Here is a 13,349-nt window from a genome sequence, read left to right on the forward strand (position 1 = left end):
GACTCACTCAATACTAATCAGAGTTCAGAGAGCTGAAGAGCCGACTGCAGAGTCAGCAGCAGCAAGTGAATCAAATGTATAGCATCTGCGCATGCGCACCGGCACCTAGAGTCTTCAGTTCACTTGCGAGTCAGCTCAGCAGTCTGACTCACCAAGTGAACCAAAGATCCGATTCATTTGAATGAGCTGATTCAAATGAACAGATTCACCTAAAAGATCCAAACTTCCCATCACTAATTAGAATACAAGATAAAAAACAAGTCACTTTTGATTTATAAAACTAATGTTGTTTAGGCATTAACCACTGTGACCCAATTATTTATACATATCCCCTTTACACTTTCATTAACCATAGAATAAAACCAACCACTCAGCTTGTGATCTCTCCCTCCACCTTCTCCATGACAGAGAAGGAGAACGATCATCAATAGCAATCAGCAGCTGCAATGAAGCAGGACTGAGAGCTCTCTTCACGCTCAGGAGAGATCACTACAGCTCCTCCTCATGGTTGGTGAGCTCAGACACTTTAGAGCACATTTCCGAGTATAAAAACTATAGAAATGATCCCTGAAAGTATAGTCTTAACCTTCTACCTGCTGCAATGACAGCCCCGGGGATAGGTCCCTGCCTGTAACATTAGGGAGACCTCACAGTCAGCCCTGTAGTCACTGATGTACTGTGGACGGGGAGAAGCAGCGCTCCACTGGATATACAAGCTTTTTATTTGGATTACAGCCCAAAAGGAAATTTCTCCGCTCACAACTGTTCTCTTTTCCTAATTTACATATGTGAGTTCAAACAGCTAATGGGAAACATCCTGAACCATCTGCCCCTCCCCCACATTTCACACACCAGCTCACATCTTGTCATGTGTATGAATCCCGGGTGTAGTCACGGGTGTAGGACCCCCACCGATCAGATACTGAAGACCTGTCCAGAGTAGGGCTGCAGCAATTGAATAGTTTTAGTAATCAAGTATTTTATCAAGTAATCCAATGGTTAATCGAGTACTCTAATAGGAAAAAAACTACCATATTTTTCACCCTATTAAGCTACTTTCACACTGGCGTTTTGGCTTTCCGTTTGTGAGATCCGTTCAGGGCTATCACAAGCGGTCCAAAACGGGTCAGTTTTGCCCTAATGCATTCTGAATGGAAAAGGATCCGCTCAGAATGCATTTAGTTTCCCTCTGTTCCATCTCCATTCTGCTTTGGAGGCGGACACCAAAACGCTGCTTGAAGCAGTTTGGTCTGTCTGATGGAACTGAGCCAAACGGATCCGTCCTGACACACAATGTAAGTCAACGGGGACATATCCATTTTCTATGACACAATAGAAAACTGATCTGTCCTCCATTGACTTTCAATGGTGTTCAAGACGGATCCGTTTTGGCTATGTTAAAGATAATACATCCGTTCTGAACGGATGCAGACGGTTGTATTATCTGCATGGATCAGTCTGTGCAGATCCAAACGCGAGTGTGAAAGTAGCCTAAGATGCCTTTTTTCCCCCAAAAGTCGGAGAATGGCTGTGTGTCTTATAGGGCGAATACTGCTATTTACACTAATACATCGCCGACCGGGATGATGCATAGCGTGGCCGGCAGTGTATCAGCGGGGAGGGGGGATGGGAAAGGGGGAAGGGTGGGGGCCGGTATCTGGTGTTGTAATTAGGGATCGACCGATATTGATTTTTTTTTTAGGGCCGATACCGATAATTTGTGAACTTTCAGGCCGATAGCCGATAATTTATACCGATATTCTGGGAATTTTCATTTAAAAAAAAAAATAATAATAATCCCACAAATCTGCTGAAAATTAATGTTTATTGTTAAAGGGATTCTGTCACCTCCCCTAAGCCAAAAAACTATTTTAAAGCAGCTATGAAGCACAGCTTACCTGGATTAGGCTGTGCTCTTTGATCTTGAAATCCGTCCAGCAGTTACTGCAAAAAACGACTTTGATTGATATGTAAATGTGTCCTGAATGTGCCCAGAGGGGCGTTTTTTTATTCTTAGAGAGCCCAGTACCGCCCCTCTTACAGTGCCCAGCCCGCCTTCCTTGTACTGTCTAACCGCCGCCTCCAGCCTGCCACAGCCTCTCCTCCCTCTCCTCCCCCTCCCTCACGCCGAACGAACTCTCGCACAGGCGCAGTACCCACTGAGGGCTGCGCCTGTGCGATCAGCAGGAGACTGAGGGCAGCAGCTTCATCCTCGTCACTGGGCATGCGCCGAGCCCAGTGACGCCCGATGTTAGCTCTTCCCTCAGTCAGCAGGGAAGAGCGAGCATCGGACGTCACTGGGCTCGGCGCATGACCACTGACGAGGATGAAGCTCCTGCCCTCAGTCTCCTGCTGATCGCACAGGCGCAGCCCTCAGTGGGTACTGCGCCTGTGCGAGAGTTCGTTCGGCGTGAGGGAGAGGGAGGAGAGGCTGTGGCAGGCTGGAGGCGGCGGTTAGACAGTACAAGGAAGGCGGGCTGGGCACTGAAAGAGGGGGGTACTGGGCTCTCTAAGATGAACAAAACGCACAGCCTAATCCAGGTAAGCTGTGCTTCATGGCTGCTTTAAAATCGTTTTTTGGCTTAGGGGAGGTGACAGAATCCCTTTAATGTGCATTTTTTATTTTTTTTTGTAAATCTTTCTTTTTCATTTATACTTAATATTTTGGTGTTTTATTTTATTTTTTGTAACTTTTTATTTATTTATTTTTTTACTAACTTTTAGCCCCCTTAGGGACTAGAACCCTTGTCCTATTCACCCTGATAGAGATCTATCAGGGTGAATAGGAGCTCACAATGTCCCTGCTGCTGTGTGCTTTGTGCACACAGCAGCATGGAGCTTATCATGGCAGCCAGGGCTTCAATAGCGTCCTGGCTGCCATGGTAACCGATCGGAGCCCCAGCATTACACTGCTGGGGCTCCGATCGGAGGAGCAGGGGAGAGGGGATCCTGTGGAGGGGCGCACTGCGCCACCAATGCTTAATACTGGGGGGAGGGGGGGAGCACTGCGCCACCAATGCTTAATACTGGGGGGAGGGGGGACGCACTGCGCCACCAATGTCTAATACTGGGGTTGGGGGGGCGCACTGCGCCACCAATGAAGATTAATCTATCATTTATTCATATACAGGAGGCGGGAGCTGGCTGCAGAATCACATAGCCGGCTCCCGACCTCTATGAGCTGTAGCTGCGATCCGCGGCACCTGAGGGGTTAACTACCGCAGATCGCAGCTACAGCTCATAGAGGTCGGGAGCCGGCTATGTGATTCTGCAGCTCCCGCCTCCTGTATATGAATGAATGAGAGATTAAGCTTCATTGGTGGAGCAGTGGCCATAGCTCCTCCCCTCCTCCTGTCCCCTGTCCTCCAATTGGTGGCAGCAGGAGCAGCACAGGGGGAGGAGACACTGCTTCCTTCTCCCTTGTGCTGCTAAGGGGAACACGGAGAGCGCTGAGAGCAGCGCGATCTGTGTTCCCCATACGCTATCGGAATATCGGCAAAATAGATGCCGATAGCGTTCAAAATCCTGAATATCGGCCGATAATATCAGTAAATCCGATAATCGGTCGATCCCTAGTTGTAATGGGAGTGGGGCCTGGTGCAGTCACTGTATTCTATTACACCGGGCCCTGCTCACTGTAGTATTAATAGGTAACGTGTAGGCATGGGCACTGTTTTAAACTATAGTAATCATCTGCAGCATAGAGAAATCCATGTAGTACGGCACTCCTTTGAAACTCCTGTAGGATTTCTACATGGATTTCTCTATGCTGCAGAGGATTACTATAGTTACCTATTAATACTACAGTGAGCGGGGCCCGGTGTAATAGAATACAGTGACTATTACGCTGCCATTACAACACCAGATGCTGCCCCCCACCCCCTGTAATGGGGGTCATTCACTATTTTACACAGGGACACTGTTATGGGGGGATCTGTGGATGACACTGTTATGGGGGGCATCTGTGGATGACACATGTAGCATAAGATGCTATATATGTGTCATCCACAGATCCCCCCCATAACAGTGCCATCCACAGATCCCCATAACAGTGCCATTCACAGATCTCCCATAACAGTGCCAACCACAGATCCCCCATAACAGTGCCATCCACAGATCCCCCATAACAGTGCCATCCACAGATCCCCCATAACAGTGCCATCCACAGATCCCCCATAACAGTGCCATCCACAGATCCCCCATAACAGTGCCATCCACAGATCCCCCATAACAGTGCCATCCACAGATCCCCCATAACAATGCCATTCACAGATCCCCCATAACATTGCCATCCACAGATCCCCCATAACAGTGCCATCCACAGATTCCCTCATAACAGTGCCATCCACAGATTCCCCATAACAGTGCCATTCACAGATTCCCCATAATAGTGTCACCCACAGACCACCATTTGTTCAAAACCCATCCAAAGCACCCTCTGTGCCATCAGCTACCCCTAGTGCCATCAGTCCTTTGTGCCCTATCAGCTCCCCCATGCCATCAGTCCCCTGTGCAATCAGTCCTCTGTGCATCACCACCCCCCAGTTTCATCAGCTCTCTACATGTCATCAGGCCCCCCCATGCCATCAGTGCTCTGGGACATCAGCCCCACCAGTGCTATGAGTCCTCCATGCCTCCATTCTGCTCCCCCAGTGCCACCATGGCACAAAGGAATCCTCAATAAAAAAAAATACAATGCGGATTTTTAAGTGTTGAGTTACTCGATTTAATCAAGTAATCGTTGCAGCCCTAGTCCAGATGATAGGTCATCAGTTAAAAAATTGTGGAAAACCCCTTTAAACTATAGAAATAATCCCTGAAATGTATTCTTATTTCTTAATAATTGTGGTGCATGGTACTTGAGCCAGAATTCTTAGGAAAGCGCTCCCACTGTGTGTACTGTATCTATCAGTGCTGACGGTTATGGGAAAGCTGGGTGACAATTTGGTCTACCTTTATGTTGGGATGTACCACTTGGGAACTATCTCTGCAGAGATGTCATGGCACCCACTCTTGGTACACATTATGGGGCTCATTTACTGTGCTGAAATACCCCCAAACTAAGGGTATTTCAGGTGCAGTTAGCAGTGGAATGGTTATTTGCGACTTCACACCGTCCACGGCAGGTCTAAAAAAAAGAGCGGATGTGGCTTGGGCGGGGAAGGGTACGGGCCATGAGGCCTGTCTCATTCACCATTTTCTATGCCTGTTTTAGGCGTAGGAGATGGTCTAAATGTAAGACAGCTTAGAAGCTGTCTTACATATAGACCTGGCGCAGGATGCGCCAAAGTTATGGAGAGGCCGGTGCCTCTTCACAACTTCGGTGGATCCACAGACAGTTTAGGGCTTTATTTAGACCGGCATCTAAAACACTGGTCTTAAGAAAATGTACCCCTGTATACTTATAGCAGCAGGGCAATAATATGCATAGTGCATGTTCAACTTAGGCTTCGTTCACATCACCGTTCAGCCTTTCCGTTCTCCTGCTCCGTTTAGGGGCAGGAGAACGGAAAGGACGGATAAGCACATAACTGACACCAAACTGAGTCAAACGGAGCCCTTAGGACCTCATACACTACAATGGGGTCCGTTATGTTTCTGCTCAGAAGATGATTTTTAAGCGGAGACAAAAGTTGTGCAGGCAGGACTTTTGTCTCCGCTTCAAAATCATCTTCTGAGCGGAAACATAACGGACCCCATTATAGTCTATGGGGTCCTAAGGGCTCCGTTTGACTCAGTTTGGTGTCAGTTATGTGCTTATCCGTCCTTCCCGTTCTTCTGCCCCTAAACGGAGCAGGAGAACGTAAAGGCTGAACGGTGATGTGAACGTAGCCTTAGTTTCCTACATATCTCACTGGCCATTACTCAACTTTGTAAAGCCTGTAGAAAAGGCAAATCTGCCTAAATTATACAGTAAAGGCAGAATTATCCGACTAATATATAAAAGGCAAGCCGTGTTACCAGTGACTCGTTTCTTCCCTGACTGGCTGCAGAGGCCACATGTTGTAACCACTTCAGCCAATCAACGACAGATTGAAGCAAACCATCACAGATCTTTCCACTGTAAGGGTGCATTCACATCATCATAAGTATTATGCAGCCAGCAAAAATGTAGATCCGCAAAAAAAATTCAGATGGTGTCTGTGTTGCATCAGTTTTTTGTGTGGAACCATTGTAACAACACTAGGGATGAGAAAATCATGAAACATACGAAGTCGATTCACATAAAACTTCTTGTCTGCGTAATGGACAAGAATAAGACATGTTCTATCTTTTAGTCAGGCCAGTACACGGTGTACTGTCCTATTGACATGAATGGGTGCACATCAAATGCGCAAAAAATGTCGATTGGCATTTTTTGCTGGACGAATACAGACCTATTAAATTCAATGGGTTCACATCAGTATGTCTGTTCTGCGGCGCTACAAAAAAACATAGAACATGTCCTATATCTGTTTGCTTCATAGACAAGGATTGAACAGTTCTACAGAGGACAAAACACACAAAGTATATATCTGTGGTTTACAAATCATAGTATGACTAAATATTGCAGATACCATGTAAGGTCACAGCACTGTAGTGATCATTAGGAATAATAGCAGCATTTATCTTCTATTAACCATAGAATAAAACCAACCACTCAGCTTGTGATCTCTCCCTCCACCTTCTCCATGACAGAGCAGGAGAACGTAAAGGCTGAACGGTGATGTGAACGTAGCCTTAGTTTCCTACATATCTCACTGGCCATTACTCAACTTTGTAAAGCCTGTAGAAAAGGCAAATCTGCCTAAATTATACAGTAAAGGCAGAATTATCCGACTAATATATAAAAGGCAAGCCGTGTTACCAGTGACTCGTTTCTTCCCTGACTGGCTGCAGAGGCCACATGTTGTAACCACTTCAGCCAATCAACGACAGATTGAAGCAAACCATCACAGATCTTTCCACTGTAAGGGTGCATTCACATCATCATAAGTATTATGCAGCCAGCAAAAATGTAGATCCGCAAAAAAAATTCAGATGGTGTCTGTGTTGCATCAGTTTTTTGTGTGGAACCATTGTAACAACACTAGGGATGAGAAAATCATGAAACATACGAAGTCGATTCACATAAAACTTCTTGTCTGCGTAATGGACAAGAATAAGACATGTTCTATCTTTTAGTCAGGCCAGTACACGGTGTACTGTCCTATTGACATGAATGGGTGCACATCAAATGCGCAAAAAATGTCGATTGGCATTTTTTGCTGGACGAATACAGACCTATTAAATTCAATGGGTTCACATCAGTATGTCTGTTCTGCGGCGCTACAAAAAAACATAGAACATGTCCTATATCTGTTTGCTTCATAGACAAGGATTGAACAGTTCTACAGAGGACAAAACACACAAAGTATATATCTGTGGTTTACAAATCATAGTATGACTAAATATTGCAGATACCATGTAAGGTCACAGCACTGTAGTGATCATTAGGAATAATAGCAGCATTTATCTTCTATTAACCATAGAATAAAACCAACCACTCAGCTTGTGATCTCTCCCTCCACCTTCTCCATGACAGAGAAGGAGAACGATCATCAATAGCAATCAGCAGCTGCAATGAAGCAGGACTGAGAGCTCTCTTCACGCTCAGGAGAGATCACTACAGCTCCTCCTCATGGTTGGTGAGCTCAGACACTTTAGAGCACATTTCCGAGTATAAAAACTATAGAAATGATCCCTGAAAGTATAGTCTTAACCTGCTACCTGCTGCAATGACAGCCCCTGGGATAGGTCCCTGCCTGTAACATTAGGGAGACCTCACAGTCAGCCCTGTAGTCACTGATGTACTGTGGACGGGGAGAAGCAGCGCTCCACTGGATATACAAGCTGGAAAACCTAATACCCACAATACAACTGCTCTCCTATCGCAATTGGCATATGTGAGTTCAGGCAGCCAATAGGAAACAAGTTCGGCTCTGTTGCCCCACCTACTCACTGGAGCAATGTGATGAGTGACATGCAGGCAGCACCCACCCGCACCCGCATTTCCAGTTACTGCTTCATCTGCATAGGAGACACAGCAAGACATGTGGAGAGCCATACAGGACGCTGGTATATGGGCTATCGTGCTCACTCACAACCTAACCCCCACCTTACCCCCGAATAACCACACACACACCAGGTTGGAATGAATTGGCCACAGCACCAGTTTATTAATACATAAATTAAAATTTTCCTTGAAAGATATATAATAACCAATCCATATGCAACGGCATATGACATTCTCCCCCCAACATATGTATAACATATAAAACCTATTACTGACAAGGGAGGTCCTCGAAGCCCCAAAATGTTTAATATTTAAAACCTTAAACCGCGGGGTACTACATCTTTGCTCCTAGCTGATAAGCGCCAGCTCGGAGGCACCACTGATGGACTTAAAACCCCAGCCCCGCAAATACCAACCATGGGAGTCCAGCCCCAACCATGGAGCCCTCCCATCCTCCATAACCTGTTATTCAACCATCTCCGAGGACCTCCCGCCGCCAAGAACGCACGTGCTTGACACCTTAAGCATGTGCGTCCCTCCAAATGCCTAATGCTGTTTCAATGCCCCCCTGCAAATCCAAGTTACAGAGATCCGTACCGATTAAAGGACCTTAACATGTATAGCTTGGAAGAAAGACGAGACAGAGGGGATATGATAGAAACTTTTAAATACATAAAGGGAATCAACAAGGTAAAAGAGGAGAAAATATTTAAAAGAAGAAAAACTGCTACAAGAGGACATAGTTTTAAATTAGAGGGGCAAAGGTTTAAAAGTAATATCAGGAAGTATTACTTTATTGAGAGAGTAGTGGATGCATGGAATAGCCTTCCTGCAGAAGTGGTAGCTGCAAATACAGTGGAGGAGTTTAAGCATGCATGGGATAGGCATAAGACCATCCTTCATATAGGTCAAGATAGGGCCAGGGGCTATGCATAGTATTTAGTATGGTTCTTATCTGCCGGCACATTCTATGTTTTTATGTTTCTATTTAGATGCACCCCATCACTCCGCCAGAACGCACCAGAGCCTTCTTCCAACTTGGCATGACACACAACCACGGCACCATTCCTTAACATAAATCTTCCCACTGCCCAGTTGACCTTTATCCGTGCCTTATTCAATCTATCTGTCGACTGAGCCCCACGCCACACATGCCTATAAACCACATCTGACCAAACAGTTACTATTTTTGGGAATAATGACCAAATCTGTAAGACATCGAATTTTATGTCCCTAATTAGCTCCTTGAAAGGTCTCGCCCCCAAGGCCATTACCACTAACATGTAACAATAGCACATCCGGAGGTCTATCCAAACGGCAACACTACCCTCTGGCAACATACTATTCCAAACCATACCTCTTTCCTAGCCAGCGGATCACTGCAGCCTCCCTTGCAAAACATAACTGCCACCCGTCCTGCCGCCCTCCAGGCTCCCCAAAAAATAATATGAATGGTCTAAGTTTCAAACTAAGGCCGGTTGCAGTCCTGCAAGAGAGAAAAGAAACAAAACATAGCACTGCTAAGTACATACATATATCTAAATATACAACTATACCCAATCAGAAACAAAGTATTCGTATGACCTAAAACAAGCTGACTCCCACCGACCTATGCGTTTGACTACCTCCTCGCCTGCCCCTCCTCTTGCTGCCTCTGTAGCTTCCCCTGTACGGAAAGAGTGGCCAGTATAACCCTCCCCCTCTAAACCCAGACTCTGAAACCGGGACAAAAAGGACCCATTTTCATGAATTAAAAGTGGCCCAATGACCTGTTCCTCATGGGCCGGTAATCCCCCAGACATTGTATCAGACATATTACACAACCTGGCACTGTGTATAATACAATCCTGCACCCCTTTCCAGTCACATCAGTCTTCGATCGTCTGATCCTAAACTCCACTCTGTCCCAATAGAGGTCAACATCCTCCTGGAACAAACCACCCAGTCTCCGAACACTCCCGCTGACTAATTCCTCTAGACGCAAAGCCCGAAGAAGGCCAAAGAGAAGGCCAGCCTAAATAACGCCAATTCAAAACCTGACTGGCAAACCATCTCCTCATGTATGCCTAATTTCAACAACAATGCAAACGAAACCAGGCACCTATCATCACTATGCTTTTGACGCCTCCAGCCCTTCAATGCCTGAGCCACTAAAAAACGCTTAGTGACATTCGGCAAGCCTCGTAAGCGACAACCGAAAGCCACACCTGCCACCAACCTGTTCAGCTTCGCTACGGACCAACCTTCATCCTTGCAGTGACCTAAAAACAGTAACATGGGTGCCTCCAAGTCACCGCCCGCAACATCCACATAAACACCCAATGTGTTACATCAATGTTCCCAATAGCCCCACGCTATACCGTATGTGTCCCACATATTCGGGGCCAATGAAGACCGTATCAATCTTGCTACCCTTCCTCCAGCAGGCCCCAAAGAAAAGTCAGGTAGGAGAGGGGGAACTTCTCCGCCTCTGGCGCCAGCATCCAAAATCACTCCCACTGGAAATGAGAAAGCACTTCAGCTATGCAAATTTAACCCCTGGAATATGAACTGCAAACACCAACACATTCAGTTCCAAACACTTCAGGATCAAACGTTGCAGTAACTGAACGACCTGAGGCGACGACGCCGACAATGAATTAATCACCTTAACCACTCCCATATTGTCACAATGGAAATGGATTTTACAATTACGAAAAATTCTGCCACACAGAAAAAACGCCACGAGTTTTAGAAAAAGCTCTAATAGAGCTAGATTGCGCACCCATCCCCGTGAGAACCACTGCTCAGGCCATTTTTCGGCACACCATTGTCCACCACAATAAACCCCAAACCCCATTCCCCCTGCGGCATCAGAAAATAATTCAAAGTCAAAACAATTCACAGTCTTACTCAGCAACAGTGACCACCCGTTATAATATTCCAAAAAGGAACCACAGACGCTCAGGTCGTCTCTCAGCTCCCTTCCCAACCAAATATAATGATGAGGCGCCGACGCTTTAGAAGTCGCCTTTGACAGCCGCCGCAACTCTGCCCATCGGTATTATTCGACGCACAAAATTTTACTTGCCCAAAAGCGACTGTAAGTTGCCTAACTGAATCTTATTCAACCGTCGTACCCGCTGCACCGTATTCTTTAAGTCATCCAGCTCATCTGCCAACAGACGGTATTCCGTCCTTTCTGTATCAATAACGATACCCAGAAAAACGTAGCTGCGTCGCAGGGCCCACAATTTTCTCAGGTGCCAGCGTATGCAACAATAAAGAACAAACCAACGAACCTGGCGGACCCATGCAAAGGAAATCATCTAAATAGTGGATGATAGAAGTCCAACTCGCCGCATCTGCAACCACCCATTCCAAAAAAAGAACTGAAAGCTTTGAAATATGCACATGACAATGAGCACCCCATCGGGAGGCAACGTTCCACGAAAAAACTCCAGTCCCAAAAACACCCCAATAAATGTAAGCTGTCCGGGTGAACAGGTAGTAATCAAAAAGCCGCCTCTATATCCGTTTTTGCTAACAGAGATCCTTTCCCAAACTTTCTTACCCAAGCAACTGCCGCGTCAAACGATGTATAACCCCGAACACAGTTCAGGATCCATTTCATCATTGACCGATGAACCCTCAGGGTATGACAGGTAATGAATTAGTCTAAATTTATTTGCCTCCCTCTTGGGAACCACTCCCAACGGTGACAAGCGCAATCCCAACACTGGAGGCTCCTAAAATGGTCCCGCCATCCTACCCAGCCGCACCTCCTTATCCAGCTTCTCTATTACTACCTCCTCATGCTCGTACGCCGAATGCAAATTCTTCTTTAACAAGACCGCCTCCCCGGAACAAAAGGGATAAGAAAACTGCAACTGAAACCTTCCCGCAACAACCGCTTTCCTATCTGGGTACCTACTTAGAAAGGGCACCATCTCGTCCAAACGCACCGTTGTCACCCCCTTTTGAAGCGGCGCCCCCCCCCCCCCTTTTGCCTAACCCCTCTGAAACATCTATTAGCTCCATGTCCACCCCACAGGAAGAGCATTCGGGCTTAAACTTGCACTTCACCCCAAACTTACACCCTTCCGCAGTGAACAAAAAACAAAGTCCCTTGGCCGCCGCAGTAGTAAACGAGGACTGGACGGATCCCCCCGCCTCTCCCCGAAAGGACTGAACTGTTCTGACCGGTGCCGTAACTTTTAGCCATAACGCAATATCTTTGTGGTCCCAACGAATGTTAGGTCGCACCGCTTTCCGCTGGCGGAATTGTTCATCATAGCGGAGCCACGCTTCTCAGCCATAAAGCCGGTATGCCTCGCTAATTGTGTCAATGTAGAAAAAAAGAGCCAAACAGCATTCAGGCTCTTTTTCACCGATGACACTGGCTAAAATTACAAAGGCCTGTAGCCAAATTGCAAAGGTGAGTAGTATCAAACGATACCGGCGGCTTTCTTCTTCCACCTTTTTGCCATCGTCCTTTCTAGCCCTATCGAAATTAAACCATTCAAGGGGTAGTAGTAAAAAAAAAAATAATCACACTCTCCTTTTGTAATCTGATCTCTCACATCTTGTTTTAAAAGGTCCCTCAAAGCACACATAAACCTCCCCCTTGGAAGCGTCATCCAGCCTAACCTGCCTCTTCCTCCACCGAACCCCCCGCTTGCGTCTCTACAGACATAGAACTTGCTCCGGATGACCCGGCGCTCCCTCCAGCGACATCCCCCAACTGTGCATGAGCTGCCCCAGCCTCCATGCCATCTGACGGATTGAACCTGTACCCCGCTAAGCCCCACGCCAGGAGTGGCGACCCCCCAACGGGACCCCAACCTGCTGCTAATGATGCCAAACCCCCCCAACACATTCGCCAACCCCCGCTGTATCTCCCCAGAAGGTCCCTCACCCCCTCCACCCCCAAGAGCACTAACAGTAGGTAGGAAAGGTCCCCAGGAGAACTCATCAGGCTGCCTGGTTTCTGTCCACCCAGCAGCCGCAGATCCCGACTCCCGTCCCGACGCTGCTCCTAGAACTCGTCCATCCAATGGTCCGGAATCCTGGCGCGACCTTTTACCGCTTTAAGATGATGCAGCCCACCTGGGCCCTGGAACAGACGTGCTGACGCAAGTAACTGAATAAGAAGGGTCAGCGACCTGCTGCCCGCTATCGCTTGCTGATCTCTCCAGGATGATGGCAAAGGCAACGTGGGGTGGGCCAGCAGCCTGCTGCCCGCTCTGCACCTCAAGCCACAGTGGGTAACAGCCTGCTCCACCGCACTGATCAACTGCTGGGCAGCCTCCCCAGGAGCCTCCTGGGGTTCCGC

General features: G+C 47.1%; 2 non-coding genes across 2 annotated transcripts; both read right to left on the reverse strand.

Moving 5' to 3' along the window:
• Positions 1–365: 365 nt before the first annotated feature.
• On the reverse strand, positions 366–583 carry LOC122933487. Its single transcript, XR_006388449.1, has one exon. It is a non-coding gene; the product is annotated as a small nucleolar RNA U3 (small nucleolar RNA).
• A 6,938-nt stretch (positions 584–7,521) lies between these two features.
• Positions 7,522–7,739, reverse strand: LOC122933488. Its single transcript, XR_006388450.1, has one exon. It is a non-coding gene; the product is annotated as a small nucleolar RNA U3 (small nucleolar RNA).
• Positions 7,740–13,349: the final 5,610 nt, after the last annotated feature.

This window comes from Bufo gargarizans, chromosome 3 (assembly GCF_014858855.1).
Source record: "Bufo gargarizans isolate SCDJY-AF-19 chromosome 3, ASM1485885v1, whole genome shotgun sequence".
Classification (NCBI taxonomy): Eukaryota; Metazoa; Chordata; class Amphibia; order Anura; family Bufonidae; genus Bufo; species Bufo gargarizans.